Source organism: Balaenoptera ricei, chromosome X (genome assembly GCF_028023285.1).
Source record: "Balaenoptera ricei isolate mBalRic1 chromosome X, mBalRic1.hap2, whole genome shotgun sequence".
Classification (NCBI taxonomy): domain Eukaryota; kingdom Metazoa; phylum Chordata; class Mammalia; order Artiodactyla; family Balaenopteridae; genus Balaenoptera; species Balaenoptera ricei.
This window is the reverse complement of record NC_082660.1, coordinates 20,729,497-20,745,829: the sequence shown is the minus strand read 5'-3', so window position 1 is coordinate 20,745,829 and position 16,333 is coordinate 20,729,497. Positions and strand designations below refer to the sequence as shown.

Here is a 16,333-nt window from a genome sequence, read left to right as displayed (position 1 = left end):
GAACAGGGTAGACAACTGACCTTGAGGAAAATCCCATAACAGAAGGCAGAGAAGGTATAGAGTTTCTGAAACAAAGAACACTTTTATATAACACACCTGCTGACATGCTGTAGAAGTTTCCCAATTTGGGAAACAGTGGATCTAGGAATAGTGGAATGCAAAGAAATGAAAATGCTGGTGAAAGGAGAGCTAAGACAGCTGAGGTTTTTGTAAGATGAGCAAACCTAGGAATGTTTATAAGGAGAGGGAAAGGCATCAGCAGAGTTAGAGGGCAATGATGCAAGTGGCAGAATCACACTGACAGAGCTCCATCCTTTGGGACCAGTGGATCCCACAGGCAGAGCATCTGGGCCTGAAGGAGGCCAATTCTTGCCACAAGTGAAGAACAGGAGGACAGCCTAGGGAGAGACAAAGGAAGAATATGAAGTGGAAGGAAGAAAATTCAATTGCTTAGATCAGATGGCTGTCTATCTTTCTGGCTTAAGTAAAAGATTAGGTAATCTCTGCTGAGGCTGAGGGGTTTCAAGGACAGGTTGAGGAGTTTAAGAGTAAAAAAGAAAAACTCTGGAACTGCCAGTGTGCATAAACACAAATAGTACAAACAAGGTCATAAGTGGCAATACAAGTCCAGGTAGGTTGAGAGACAAAGCATTTACAAAAAGCAATGTGGAAAAAAGTTTTTCTTCAATGCATTGTGAGCATGCTTTTAAAAAAGGAAACTTGCATCTATCTGAAAGATACACAAATTAAAAACCAACACCTCATTTATCCAAGATAGTTGTTGTTCCACCAGTTTTCCAGACCACCCTTTCAGGCAAAAAGCACTTTAACTGTTTCCGACAGAAATCCTTCCAAACCTTACACGCCTGTCTTCTTAACTATATGACTGAAGTCCAACTCTTAATCTTAATCATCCACTCTTGCTGTACTGGAACATGTACTGCTGCTGCACTGCGTGTGCAGCAATATGATTCTCTTTTAGAATTCTATGTCTTTCCCAGCTGTCAAGATATAAAGCAACTGGTTCTTTCAAGTTTATGTTTACCTTTACCATCTCAACAACCACAGACTGCTTTAGCAACTTGCTTCTAGTCAGCCTCCTAGAACGCACTGTGTCTCAAACTTTTCTAAACCATAGCCCTCTAAGATAAACATGAGAATATTCAGTTCCTTCCCTTCCTCTCATGGAGCAATCACTGTTCTGACCTGTCGCAGTTTAGGAAAAATGGAAAAACTGAAACAACTTTCTGGTGAATACTTATGCTACCTATAAATTTACGTATCAAAATTCTAGGAAACACATTCCCAAAATGTGCATCGAGAATAGTTCAAATATTAATCAAAACATGAGAAGGCTTAGCTTAGCAAACAGCCTTAGTTATTACCCTCTTAATCAAAAAGGTGGCTCCTCTTACCAGATGGAAGAACAGGGATTCCAAAAAGACCACCTGAAGGCTGCTGCCTTTTTAATCATCGCTCTTCTACTTTTCAAAACTGTGACTTGTTTAAAAATTACCATGGGGATACTTACAGGTTCATTCCTCAGTTTCGTAAAGTAACCCACAGCACTGGTCCTGTAATTTTCAACCACGGTAAATGAAAAGCTAGAAACCCCTCCCCATTTGTTTACTACAGAGATTATAATAACTCTTGAGCAAAAAGTTACTTGGAGTGAGAAATTAGGACAGAAAAAAGGAGCAGCTGCCTACCACAGATGAATTGTTGAAAAAGTAGCAAAATTATCTGAACTTCTGAACATTCTTGATAATCATTCCTGCAGTGAAACACTGGTTGTTACTCTATTTCTCAACTTTGAAACTTCCTAGGCCAATGGAAGGGCTAAGTGACTATAAAGCCGGGCTCAGGTGCGTCATCACTCTACTACTTGAGGGCTCCCTGGCCTCCCCCATTGAGTATAAGCCCCTCCACCTGGAAAGCAAGCTCCATCGACCTTATTTAGCCACCACTCCCCTACCTACACCGTCTACTCCAGCCAAATTACACATACTTGCTGTTTTCTGAAGAAGCTTCACCCTTGAAATGCCCTTTCCCCACCCCCATCTCAGTCTAACAAAGTCCTACCCATCCTTCAGTAACCTTCTAGAAATGTCACCTAACCTCGTTTTCCTCTGAAACCCCAATAATTGGCTGTACCTTCCCGGCAGCACTTCACTGCATTTCACCTCATCTCATCTGCCTCTGAACAACGAACTTCTTGGAGCCACCGTCTGCATTAAAAGAACCTTTTGAATCTTTCAGAGCACCTAGCACCGAGTTCACAGTAGTGTAGTATGCAATCAAAACTACTTTAAGGAGTGGAATTCCACCTTAGAATTTTTCAAATCAAACAGAGAAACTAAATACCATACCAGGTACAGGAACAATAAATACTGCATCACATTACGTTGTCCTTCAATAAGAAAATAAAACCTTCTGCCCTTCTCTTACTCCTGAAAAAAAGTAAATACTACCAACAGATCGCTAATAGCTTAAATGCACCTTTTCTAGAAAGTTGTTTCCAAATTAATGAAATTCAAACGACTCCGTAAAATTTTTATTTCTCCGTTTCCGTGCTGTGCAATTTGCACTTTTCCCCTTACTACATGAAAGACTGAGAACTTCTTTCCTATCAATTTTTTTAAAAAATTTTATTCCTTTCTTTCTTTCTTTACTCGATAAGGCAGTGACTGTTAGAAAACAACCGCATCTAAGGCACTCTAATTCACGTGTGACTTCACTGGGGTAAAAATAAAATGTCTTGGGGTCCCACTTGCCGTGGTGAGTCCACATGCCTGGGCGGACCCTCAAGTGACCTGTACAAGGGCGGGGGAAAGGCGCGGGGCCGGGGACGCTGAGGAACGAGATGGCCCCAGCGCCTGGGCGCCGACGAAGACCGCCTGCGGCAGCTCGGCTAAAATGCAGCGGAAGCAGCAGCTAGTCACGGGGGCTGCGGTAGGCAGGGCAGGAAGGTGGCGCTGCCGCCGAGCGCCTAGAGCCCGAGCGCACATCATGGCGGCGAGGGCAATGGCCGCTGTGGGGAGCGAGCACGCCCCCTCCGCGCGCACACGCTGCCGTGCCGGGCCTCCGGGACCCGTCACCGGAGCCGCCGCCACCGCCACCGCCGCCGCCCGCTCTCCGACCCCCCCTTACGGGCTGTAGCGGAATTTTCTCTTCAGACGCCGCCTTCAAGATGGCGGCTCCCCCTCCCAGCAACCTCCTCAATCGTCCCCTGCAGCAGGCGCCGAGCCGCCGCCATCTTGTCCCCCATCCCTCCCCCCCCTCACCGATATTTACATAGCGAAAATCGGCCCGGCCGGCCTGCGGCCTTCACCTCACGCCTGCAGCCTTCGCCTCCTTGCCAGGCCTCGCCCCCGCGCAGTGCCCCGGGCCGGACGCGGCACCGACCCGGGGCCCATCGGCCGCGTCCCGGGCCACCGGCCGACCCTCCCCCAACCCCCGCCCGTTTGCGGAGCGCAGCTTCGCCGCCGCTCGGGGCAGCCGGGCTCCTCCCCGGGCCTAACTGCGGCCTCCTTGGGGCCTGCTCGGCGCCGCGCGCCACACCGCCCGGCCTAGCGCGGAAGGGCGCCACGCGGGCCGCCGACCAGGCCGGGACCAGGCCCCTGCGCGCGTGCTAGGCCCCGCGGCCGCGGCGGCGCCCGGAACTCACCGGACGGGCGTGCGGGCGGTCGGCAACGGTGGCGGGTGCTGCAGGCCGGCCTTTCTCTGGAGCACTGGGCCGGGCTCCGGCTGGTGGGGCGGGCGGAGGGAGGGAGGAGGGGCCGAGCTCGGAGCTGACAAAAAGCGGCCCAGCTCCCCGGCACGGGCCCGCCGTCAGCACGTCACGTCACCGCCCGGGAGAGAGACCCAGGAAAATGCGGAAGGGTACATAGGCCCCCTCCTTCGCCCGGTGTGTCTCCCTGGTGTCCCGGTTGGCGCGCTCACGCCCTGCGACCGGGGAGCCCAGTGGCCTCGCTGCGGCGGGGTCTCCGGCGGCCGAAGTCTCCGTGACAGCGCCCCCCTTCTTTCCACCTCCTCCGCGCTCCCGCCCGCCGCCGCCGCTACACACGCGCCGCTGCCGCCGCCTCGGCCGTAAAGTCCGCGCGGGGCCGTGGTCCGCCGACCCCACGGAGAGGCAGGCGGCCCGCACCCGGCCCGGCCGCCCCCCACCATCTCCTGTGGGCCGCGGCCGCCCCCCGGGCCCTCCCCGGAGACCTACCGCCTCTCCGCGCCGGTCCTGGCCGAAGCGCCTGCTCGAGTTGTTTGCAGGCCCTCAGACCCCCGCCCGCAGTAAATGTGTTTTCTTCATCCCCATGGCTGGAGAAGAAGATAAATTTAGCAACCCCCGCCGTCCCCTGCCTTCGCTTTAAAAAAAAAAACATCTTTGAAATAAAATGAAAATAGGCTTGCCAGTCTAAATGGGTGCGTGGGCAAAAGGAGGGGGAAAAGGGTTATCCTAGAGCACCTACCAAACCGTTTAATTTTTTTTCTAAATAAGCGTTCAATCAGAGAGTCTAATTGATTTTATTAGTTTACGGCGGAAAAAATAAGGGTTACGTTTTAAAACTGGTTTCGCACATTGCAATGAACATGAATTTTTAATGTATATTTTCTCTCTATCCGTGTTTCAAAGTTGGGGAGTCTATGAAATATGTCTTGTGTGATTGTTTCATAAATAATGAATTTTTCACATTCTTTTAAAAATACAGAGGGAGGAGCAGAATTGGGATTTGGGTGTTTTTTTACAAACTACTTAAGTCTTTCAAAGTTTAAAAAGAATTAGGAGAGAAAGAAAAATATGTATTTGAGTAAATAAAACATTTATCAACTCCAAAAATGTGTATTTTGCATTTTCGTTACTGAAATTTTTATACTCTTTCCATACTGAACTTGGAACCCAAATTATGTTTAAAACTTACTAGTTAAACGCTAAATGATGTAGCTTTTACATTAATCCGAATCTGATATGCTTTATTTCTTCGTTCAATTCACTAAATGTTAGACAAAGATTTTTTTGATTTTTTTTTAAAATTCTTTGGCCGCACTGTGCGGCATGTGGGATCTTAGTTCCCCGATCAGGGATCAAACCCACACCCCCTGCACTGGAAGCTCGGAGTCTTAACCACTGGACCGCCAGGGAAGTCCACTAAGTATACTTCTAAACAGTAAATAAAACAAAAGTTATAAGGCAAATAGCATATTGGTGTGAAATCTCTTCAAATACAGAGGCCTTGTATTTTAGTTTCCTGTCATAACTTTTTAAAACTACCAGAATGCAAGTTGTCCTTTCCCTCAGACCTCTTACAATTATAAAATTGCTTTCAAAAAGGAATAGCAAAGGTACAGTAAGATAATCTGTGAGGGACTTGCCTGGTGGTGCAGTGGTTAAGAATCCGCCTGCCAATACAGGGGACACGGGTTCGAGCCCTGGTCCGGGAAGATCCCACATGCCTCGGAGCAACTAAGCCCGTGCGCCACAACTACTGAGCCTGCGCTCTAGAGCCCACGAGCCACAACTACTGAAGCCCACGCGCCTAGAGCCCGTGAGTCACAACTACTGAGCCTGCGCTCTAGAGCCTGCGAGCCACAACTACTGAAGCCCACGTGCCTAGAGCCCGTGCTCCACAACAAGAGAAGCCACCGCAATGAGAAGCCCGCGCACCGCAACGAAGAGTAGCCCCCGCTCGCCGCAACTAAAGAATGCCCACGCGCAGCAACGAAGACCCAATGCAGCCAAAAATAAATAAATAAATAAAATTTAAAATGTAGTAAAAAAGAAGTAATCTCTGAGAATGTACTTGATGGTAAATTTCCTCTCAAGGCTTTAACCTTGATTTTTTTCAAGCAATTAAATGATAACTGACATGTCTTCATCATTTATAGAAAATTCCACTGGGCTGTGATATAGACTATTCACAGAAAGGTAAATAAAACTAATGTTTTTTTCAAGTAAAAAAAAAGTGAGAAATAGCTTGTATACCTACACTAATGTGATTTCAAAATATTGATAACCAGCGTTTAAGTACTTTCCAAGGGCCTGCTTTGAATGCTGTGGCATGTCAAGAACGGGGTCTCATCAACCATGTAACTGTAAGCAACATGAACACAACCTAATGTCAGCATTCTTGTTAGTTCTTCCATAATTACCATCAAATACTTCAAAGTCCACTAGCACTTAAGAAAAAAGTGTCAAGGAACATAAACGAAAAAGATGTTTGCTCAATTTACAAAACCAGAAGTAGTTTAGGTATCGATACTTTTAAAGAGCCTCTTGCCATTACTTTTCATCCATAAAGAGACTTAACTTTGACGGGAAAAAAGGAAAGGATGGCCTAGTTCTACTAATTATATTAAATAAACCATTACTGGAGTCCAACAAAGATTATTCTATAGATGACTGTACAGATGAGGTCAGCTATACTTTTTTTTTGCGTTTTTAAAAAAGGGAAAATAATTTGTACTTCAAATCCATTTATGGAAGGCTGTAAAAAACAGTATGATAAAAATCATTTTACTGGAATTACATTCAATATAAAATTCTCGTGTGATAAAAGTGAAGGCTCAAAGGAAGTGTGAACAGCAGAGATCAGGAATTGTTCGATGTAATAAAACACAATATAGGTTGTGAAAATATTCACAGTAGGACCTTGAAGACACCTAAAATCACTGAAAGCATTTGGTAATCAAGCACTAAGTGGTTAAGCACCTGACACCTTGCACTTAAAGGACCTACTGCAGCCTCTCTTGAATTGATACTTTTCTTCCTTGTTTTAGTATTAGGGACCTAGAAAATTCTGGGCACAGGGAGTAAAAAGATGTGGTGCTTGCCCTTGGGGAACTCAGAATAAGGAGGCTGTGTATGGCTGAATACAAGCATTCTTAAGTGCTTTCATTTTCTCACCTAAATAAACACACAATAAAGTGAAATTTTATTTAGGGAGATTGAGAGCAGAACATTTCAAAGGCATATGCTGTGAATACAAAATAGATGGTTTCAAAGCAGTCAAAGGGATTTTGGTTATGTGCTAAAATTTATTTGTTCCTTCAGAGCTGTTAATGTATATTAGATAGTTAAAAGCAACTACTCAAGGTTTTGACAGTGTTTTAATAACTTAACTAAAAATCCCTGACATGTTTATAGGTCCTTGAGCCAGGAATAATACAAGACCTTTCAATCATCTTTCCAGAAAAAGATTATTCAGAAAAGAAGCTGTTAAAAAAAGAATAAAAGAAGCTGTTGCTTTTCATTCCTCATCACTGACTGATGGAAATCCAAATAAGAAACAATAAATTATTAGCTTATGAGAAATACAGACCTTCTTGAATAAAGTTGTGGTAATTCATTACATTATATCCCAAAGGTTAAAAAAAAATTTACTTTCCCCTAGAGAGACCATAGTTTTATTGAACTAAGCATGCCCTATAAAAATTTACCATTTATCTGGTACTTGATACTTATACTTATCTTAACATGAGCAAGTTGCATCATGTTGGAATTCAGCTGACTATAATTAATGCCAAGTAAGAATTTTTACTCTGAGTCTTTAAACCACACACACTCCCCAAGGGAAATAATTTTAAAATAAACAATGACTGACAATTAGGTGGTTTTTGAACAGTACTTTTCACACGAATCATCAGTTGAATAAGACATTGTTTAATTCCTGAAAATCACCAATAGCTGAATTCTACCTCATGGATTATAAATCACAGGACACAGCAAACAAATTAGCTCCACTAAAGAGGTGAAAATCAATATATGAGGTCTAGAATAACCAGTAATAATGAGCACCCCAGGCACCCAGATTGGGACCTCTATATACAATTTTCCACTAAAGGAATCAGGGTTCCTGTGATTCCTGGGCTGGAGCAGAAAAGTACAAGATGAACCAGGAATATCTCCTCATAACAGAAAGAAAGAAAGAAAAGAAAAAGTGTCAAAAGGTCTCAGGAGCCAGTTTAAAGAGGCTCCAGTTGGCTAAAGATGAAAAAAATTTGAATGTTAAAAGAATAATTGCTATGGATCAAAACACATTAAGTATGCTCCTGAATTTATAATGAGGCTTTTAAAAATGATCAACTAGGGACTTCCCTGGTGGCACAGTGGATAAGACTCCGCGCTCCCAGTGCAGGGGGCCCAGGTTTGATCCCTGGTTGGGGAACTAGATCCCGCATGCAGGCTGCAACTAAAGATCCCTCATGCGGCAACAAAGATCCCACGTGCCACAACTAAGACCTGGAGCAGCCTAAATAAATAAATATTTTAAAACTATAATAAAAATTTAAAAATAAGTAAATAAAAATGATCAACTAGTGGTGATGGTAGCACGGCTTTGTGAGTATACAAGAAACTAGTGAATCATATACTTTAAAAGGGTGAATTTTATAGCATGTGCATTATATCTTTTTTTTTTTGCCCCCCTTCCCACCTCCCTACCTCCCCGCATTATATCTTGATATCTAAAAAATGATCACCTTTGGAGAATACTAAAGAACCAACCATTATTTTGAAAACTAGTAAAGGAAAAGATCAAGTAGTACTTATCCTGTATGAACTATACCTCAGGTTAAACAAATAGTTGATGAAAAGAATATTCTTTTAATAGAAGTATTCCTACTAATACATGAAGAAGGCTTGATAGAATTAGAATATCACCATTTTGCAACCACTAATAAATCAACAGATCTAAGCAACAATCATCAATAGCTGCTAACCAGAGTGACAACCAGACATATGCCTCATAATTGAAGTACACAATGCACTGGCCAAAAAAATCAAACCTGAACCTGATCAACCCCCTAGCTCTTTGCCAATTTACAAGAAATGTAAGGACAGAGAAACTTATCAATGAAACAACAGGGAATGTAATTGACAACATCTAGATGGTGGGAAACACTATGGGATCTTCTTTCTTCAACAAATAAATTATAAGGAAAAAAACACTGGAGGGAAAACCAACAGATGAGAAAAGACATAAAAAATATATCAATCAATTGAAGTATATGAACTTTATTTTAAACTTGAGTCAAACAAATAAGTATAAAAATATGAGACAATCAGAGAAATGGGAACACTGACTGGATTGCTATCAACACTAACTGGATAAACGCTGATATAAACAAATTATTGTTAATCTGGTTTAAGTGTAAAGATGGTGTGATTATATCTTTGAGCCCTTATCTTTTAGAGATACATTATCAAAATATTTACAGATAAAATGATACGCTATGAGAGATGGCCTTCAAGCTAATCTGGGAGGCTGGGGGCGGGAAAGAGGTTGAGGGTTAAGTGGGTGGGGGATATAAATGAAAGAAGATTGCCCTTGAGCAGACAGTTGTTGATGCTGTAGGATGGGCACATGGGGGCTTGATGCATTATTCTCTTTGTGTATATATTTGAAATTTTCCATAGCAAGTTTAAAAAACAAACACAAATAAACATACAAAGAAAAGATTATCTTCAAATTTCAAAGAATCTTTGGAGTAAGGCGAGCATTACAGATATTAGTTGCTTCCTTTCTCACTTTTCTGTGGACCATATAACACCACTTATTTTCAAAACAGTTAGCATAATTAAGCATAAAATAAATAAAATTAGAACAACATTAGGAAAACAGCAATGTTTTTCAAATTTGGAAGGGAACAACACCTTGCTAAAGATGCAAATTCCTGGGCCTCAATTCCTAGAAATTCTGATTTTTAGTAGGTACAGTATAGGGCTGAGGAATCTGCAATTTAACCAAGCCCACACACCAACAGTGCTTTAAGAAATACTAGTACATCCTGGTAAATGCCTCTTTGCTCACATTTATAAGACTTTCTCTTGGAGTATAAAGAAGTAAAATTTCTGGATATGGTACATTTTCAATATTACTTTCCAAAATGACTGTACTAATATACATTCCCTCCAGCAGAAGAGAATTCCCAGTTCCCCATTCCTTCGCCAACTCTTGATGTGCTAATGCTTTTAAATTTTTGCCAAGAACATAACTATCTTACAGGATGACCTTTCAGCTAGCAACGTTTGTTAAAGCAGCTCTTGAAAAACCTTCCACATTTTGAACAAAGACTCCTTTTTAATGACATAATGACTTTTCACCCCAAAATACATTAAATAAATATGCTAAAAGAAATGATCATTCAACCTTAAGTTTAAAGCAAAAATATTCTCACCAACTACAGACATAAGAATTCTTCTTTAGAGAATCTCATATGGAACAAATTTGAATTGTGCTCTGTGTTTACATGAACCACAAATGTTTTTTGATTGTTTTTTGCATACAGACATCAAGCAAATAGAAACAAACAGCCCAAATTGAGAACAAAACAGGAAGAAGCATCTGGCAGAAATGTGGAAAGTTTCGTAATTCTCCAAAAGGTGAGGCGAGCCAAGGACACAGCAGGAATCTGACCTAGTAAAGTTAAAGTTTCAGTGAAGTGTGGACTGTGCATGTAAGACTCCTAGTCTCTGGCAATGGAGCCCCCACTTTATGATAATAACGTTACATTAAGGGAAAATTCACATGAAGCTGAACTAAGCAATAAAGAGGACATGACATGATCTGGTCTGGTGATAAAGTCTGGGAAGGTTTTTGCTGTAAAGAATGACTTTGTGAGTAGACCAAAAAAAAAAAAAAAAAAAGGATTATGAACAAAAGGGTTAAAGTGGCCTGTGCTCTGGAGCAGAGCTTCTCAAAGGTTAACGGGCACACAAATCGCCTGGGGATGGTTGTGAGAAACGCTCCTTGTGATGCAGTGGGTCCTGAATGGGGCCTGAGATTCTGCATTTCCTCTGAGCGCCCAGGCTAGGCCTGTGCAACAGTGGTCTGTGGGATCCTGCAGAGCTGCCGCTCTTCCCCCGACTCTGCCTGAAGTCTGTCACTGAGAAGTCGTGTATGGCAGGTACCTGCCAGCACTGCTGCTAGAAAGACAGAGGCCCTGGCCCGGGAAATGGCCGAAGCCCATCCCCCCGGGACCCCTCCGGATAAAGGGGCTGCCTCATGGCAGCCAGGGGCTTCGTCCTCCCAGGCCTTCTGTGGCCCAGGAGGGTTGGGGGTAGAACAAGGAAGGAGTCAAGCGCTATTGGGATTCACACTGTCACCCACGTGCACGCCCCCAGGAACTCATCAGGCACAGGTGGAGGAGAGAACGACGAGAGAGACGGTCGATGGATACGGAGAACAGAGAGGGAGCACCAGCACCCAGGTACTCGCTGTTCCCAGACAAGACATGCAATGAAAGATCTTTGAGAAAAAGGGCTTCCTAAGCTTGAGGAAGATCTGTATCTGCAGACTGCAGGAACTTGCCACACTTCAGGGAAAATGAACTACCTACACACAGACACATTTGGCGACAACTTTTAACAAGGGGGAAAAAACCCTGCGATCATTACGGCAGGAGAAAACAAGTCATCATTAATTGAGGGCTTACCTTGAGTTCCACACGCCACTTGGTGCTTTCCGTGAACGCTCTCGTTTAACCCTCATAGCGTTCCAGTAAAGTGGCGGTGCTGGCCTTTAAGGGGACTGGGTTCAGAAACTCGGACGATCTTGTCAGGACCCCTGTGCTCTCCAGCTGCCTCAGCTCTCTCATTCCGCGTGGGGGCAGGCAGGCTTCCCCCAGAGCGGCACACGCAGCTCCGGGCTCACGTTGTCCCAGCTCAGTTACCCCAGAAGAAAGGCAGGGTCCCTCTTCTGGTTTCACCACAGAAGGACACCGGTTGTCTTTATGTTCTGTGCTTGCCCTTGGATCCACCACGGTGGCCAAGAGGAGGGAGGAAGATACTTGGCCAGGGGCTGAGGGCACTCTGATTAGAAGTCCCAGAACTAACAGGTTAGGGTGAGAAAAAATAGACAAATAAAAGAGAGGAAGGATGGTTTGGCTAACAAATCCAACGGGTCCACGACAGGGAGGTCTAGGAGCTGCCCCACTTTACAGATGACGACAGTAAGGATGAGAGAGGTCGAGTAACTTGCCCAAGGTCGCACATCCAGGGTAAGTTGAAGAGCCAGGACACAAACCGAGGCAGTCTGACCAGAGCTCTTAACCACTCTGCTATAAGGCAACAACACCAGTTTGGTTTCAGGCTTCTCTGCAACATCAGCTTTCAGAAGAAAATGGAGCAACAGCTAGACTTTGTGGAGAAAAAGATTGTAACCAAAGATTTGCGTGCTCTGCCAAATTGTCTTTCACAATAATACGGAACAGATATTAAACACACCCTGTGTGGCAGGCACAGGTCTAAGTTCTAAGGGGACCTCTGCACTACTATACCTGAGCTGGGGGGAGGGGAGGATGGTGGCCCACTTCTCCCAGAGTGACACATCTGCTCTAGAAGAGGGTAAGTGGGCAGGGATAGTAGCCCGTGGTCTTCTCATCTTGCTCCTCCTGTTATGGAACCTTTGCCCTGTGAGCAAGCTGGAGCAGGAGTGATCACGGCCCAGTACTACACAGCCTCCCGCACGTGTAGTAGAACTTCTGTCCTACAGTGGAGGCTGGGCAGGGGGAGGGAGCTCCAGCCCTCTGCCCTGCACCTGCCTGGATATACCTTCTGCAACACAGAGCTGGCTGTGATGAGAGATGGTAATGGCCTGCCCTTCCCGGAGTGAAACCATAGCTCTAGGCCAGGAGCTGTGAGGAAACGGGGCCGCACCTTTCTGACTGCATTTTCCAAGAATAGAGCTTCCATCACACTGAGCTGGGGATGGAAAGCAGTTCTTGGCTCAAATGCCACAGACTCCCATGGTTCTTACTAAGGTTTGTAGTAGATTTTCTTGAATACATGTTTCTCTATTCACTGTATGTCCTTAGAACAAATTCCAGAGACTTTAAATGATTGGGTTTTTAGAATAATTTTCACTAGTTAAATGGTTATTTCACCGGGGAGAGTATCTCCCAACCTCCTTACCCCACCATTTTGAAAGTCTGCTACCTTAATCAGGTTTTTTTTTAAGGCAAAAAATAAGTTTGTTTGGTAGTATTATAAACTCATGATTCAAACATATTCAATGTGTTTTGCAATTTTTTTTGGGGGGGGGCTGCGCTGTGCGGCTTGCGGGATCTTAGTTCCCTGACCAGGGATTGAACTTGGGCCCAGCAGTGAAAGCTTGCAGTCCTAATCACTGGACCGCCAGGGAATTCCCCAATGCAGTTATTTTTATTGATGTTCAAATTATCCCAACTGTGGCTAGTGGGAACTTCTTTAAGTTGCCTCCAGAGTCCTTCTGAAGTGACCCTAACAGTAACGGACAACTTTCTTGCTACTAAAATACTATGGGGCTTCCCTGGTGGCGCAGTGGTTAAGAATCCACCTGCCAATGCAGGGGACACGGGTTCGAGCCCTGGTCTGGGAAGATCCCACATACCGTGAGGCATCTAAGCCCATGCGTCACAACTACTGAGCTTACGCTCTAGACCCCGCGAGCCACAACTACTGAAGCCCGCACACCTAGAGCCCGTGCTCCGCAACAAGAGAAGCCACCACAATGAGTAGCCCGTGCACTGCAACGAAGAGTAGCCCCCACTCACCGCAACTAGAGAAAGCCCCATGCACAGCAACGAAGACCCAACACAGCCAAAAATAAATAAAAATAAAATAAATTATAAAAATAAAATAAAATACTATGTACGTGACCTTCCGCAGACCCACAGAATGCTTTTGAAAAACTTAAAAGTCATAGTTACCAGGGAACTCCCTGGTGGTCCAGCGGTTAGAACTCCATGCTCTCACTGCCAAGGGCTGGGGTTCACTCCCTGGTCGGGGAACTAAGATCCCACAGCTGTGCAGTGCGGCTAAAAAAAAAAAAGAAGTCATAGTTACCAGCATCAAAAGGAATATGTAGGCCTTCCAAAGAAACAAAGAAGATAAAATCAAATACTCAAAAGAGAAAAATAAATTTAAAAATCATAACGCACATAAAAAATAAGGAAACATTAAAATAGCATAGAAAAATATGACATGAATAATAAAACAAATGTATTAGTGATCATGATAAATAAAAATGGAATCTACTCCCTTATTAAAAATTAAGATTCACAAATTGGATTAAAATTCAATTTTATATTATTTAAATGAAGCACAAAATGAAACAAAAAGATTAATGTAAAGGAAGGGGAAACATATAAAACAAATACAAATTAAGAGAAATCAAATATGAAAATACTTACATTAGTAGAGTTTGACATTAAAAAAAGACATTGAAATTTATAAAGAAATTTATACGTAGAAGGATAGAAAAACGCTTAACAATATGATTAATACCCTGCAAATAAAAGTCCAGGACCAGACAGCTTCATTGAAGAATTCTACCAAACATACAAAGAATGACTTATACCTATCCTTCTTAAACTAGTCCAAAAAATTGAAGAGGAGGGAACACTCCCAAATTCATTCTATGAAGATACTATTACCCTGATACCAAAACCAGACAAAGACACTACAAAAAAAGAAAATTACAGGCCAATATCTTTGATGAATACAGATGCAAAACTCCTCACAAATATTAGCAAAACGAATCCAACAATACATAAAAAGGATCACACAGGCGGAGACCCTTTGCACCCCTGCGAACATGGCGAACATGGCGCTGCAAGTGGCGCGCAGCGTGCGGGCCGCGATCTGCAGCCTGTGCGCCGTCTCCGCGCCCAACGCGCCCTGCCCGCCGCGGCCCTGGGGACTGCGGGCGGGCGCCATCCGAGCGCTGCGCACCGGCCCCGCTCTGCTGTCCGGTCGTAAATTCACAGACAAACATGAATGGGTAACAACAGAAAACGGTGTTGGAACAGTGGGAATCAGCAATTTTGCACAGGAAGCTTTGGGAGATGTTGTTTACTGTAGTCTGCCTGAAGTTGGGACAAAATTGAACAAACAAGAGGAATTTGGTGCTTTGGAAAATGTGAAAGCTGCTAGTGAACTCTATTCTCCTCTATCAGGAGAAGTAACTGAAATTAATGAAGCTCTAGCAGAAATCCAGGACTTGTCAACAAATCTTGTTATGAAGATGGTTGGCTGATCAAGATGACACTCAGTAACCCTTCAGAACTAGATGAACTAATGAGTGAAGAAGCATATGAGAAATACATAACATCTATTGAGGAGTGAAAATGGAACCCCTAAATAAACTAGTTTGAAACAACTTAATCTAGCATAGTTGTCTTAAATTAGTGGTGGATAGATTTTTAAAAAGCAACTTTTAGCAAAAGAAACTACTTGAAACAATGTTGCCTGAAGAAAATACCCCTTAACTTCCTAATGATTTCAGATAAACACTATGCATCTTTTTCACAACACCCTGTGATTTTTAGGCTAGTCTCCAGTTATAATACTCAGAATTCCTGAAATTATCTGTGGTAAAACTAGTTATAAAAATTATGTAATTCAAGGATAACATTGCTATTTTAACCTTATATAATATTGTAACTTGCTTACAGCCATCCCTGGAATTGGGTCAAAATACTCAATGAACTTGCCACTGGAAAGAAATGACAGTGGAGAAAAGTTTGTTAGTTGTATAGTGTCCAGTGAAGAACATTACTATCTTAATTTTGCAATATACTGTGTTTGCTGGTGCTATTTTTATACAGTGAAGCAACAGCCTTGCAGGAAAATAAGAAACAGTTTAATAATAAAATATTCAACTTCTTAAAAAAAAAAAATCACACACCATGATCAAGTTGGATTCATTCCAGGATCACAAGGATGGTTCAACATATGCAACTCAGTCAATGTGATACAGCACATTAACAAAAAGAAAGACAAAAACCACATAATCAGCTCAATAGATGCAGAAAAAGCATTTGACAAAATTCAGCATCCATTCATGATAAAAACTCTCACCAAAATGGGTATAGAGGGAACATAGCTCAACATTAAAAAAGCCATTTACGACAAATCCACAGCCAACATAATAATCAATGGTGAAAAGCTGAAAGCCTTCCTGCTAAGTTCAGGAACAAGACAAGGATGCCCACTCTTACCGCTTCTATTCAACATAGTATTGGAAGTCCTAGCCACAACAATAGGACAAGAAAAAGAAACTAAACCTATCCAAATTGGAAGGGAAGAGGTAAAACTATCATTATTTGCAGATTTCATGATACTCTATACACAGAGAGAACCCTAAAGTCTCCACACAAAATCTATTAGAACTAATAAATGAATTCAGCAAGACAGCAGGACACAAAATTAATACACAGAAACCTGCTGCATTTCTTTACACTAATAATTAAATGTCAAAGAGAAAGTAAAAAACAATCCCATTTAAAATCACATCAAAAAAATAAAATACCTAGGAATAAACTTAACCAAGGAGGTGAAAGACCTATACACTGAAAACTA

General features: G+C 43.1%; 1 protein-coding gene and 1 pseudogene across 5 annotated transcripts in view; one reads left to right on the top strand and one right to left on the bottom strand.

Annotated features, from left to right (window-relative positions):
* Window positions 1–11,674, bottom strand: part of ZFX (zinc finger protein X-linked) — a 74,466-nt gene extending 62,792 nt beyond the window's left edge. The window contains exon 1 of one of the 5 annotated variants that reach the window (XM_059911736.1): window positions 11,428–11,674. The gene's annotated coding sequence lies outside the window, so the exon portion shown is untranslated. Of the gene's footprint in view, window positions 1–1,531; window positions 1,551–3,294; window positions 3,427–3,667; window positions 3,999–4,216; window positions 4,303–11,427 lie in introns of those variants that run through there. The other 4 variants (XM_059911734.1, XM_059911733.1, XM_059911735.1 and 1 more) reach the window with 4 other exon arrangements.
* Window positions 11,675–14,576: 2,902 nt separating this feature from the next.
* On the top strand, window positions 14,577–15,383 carry LOC132357570 (glycine cleavage system H protein, mitochondrial-like; annotated as a pseudogene).
* Window positions 15,384–16,333: the final 950 nt, after the last annotated feature.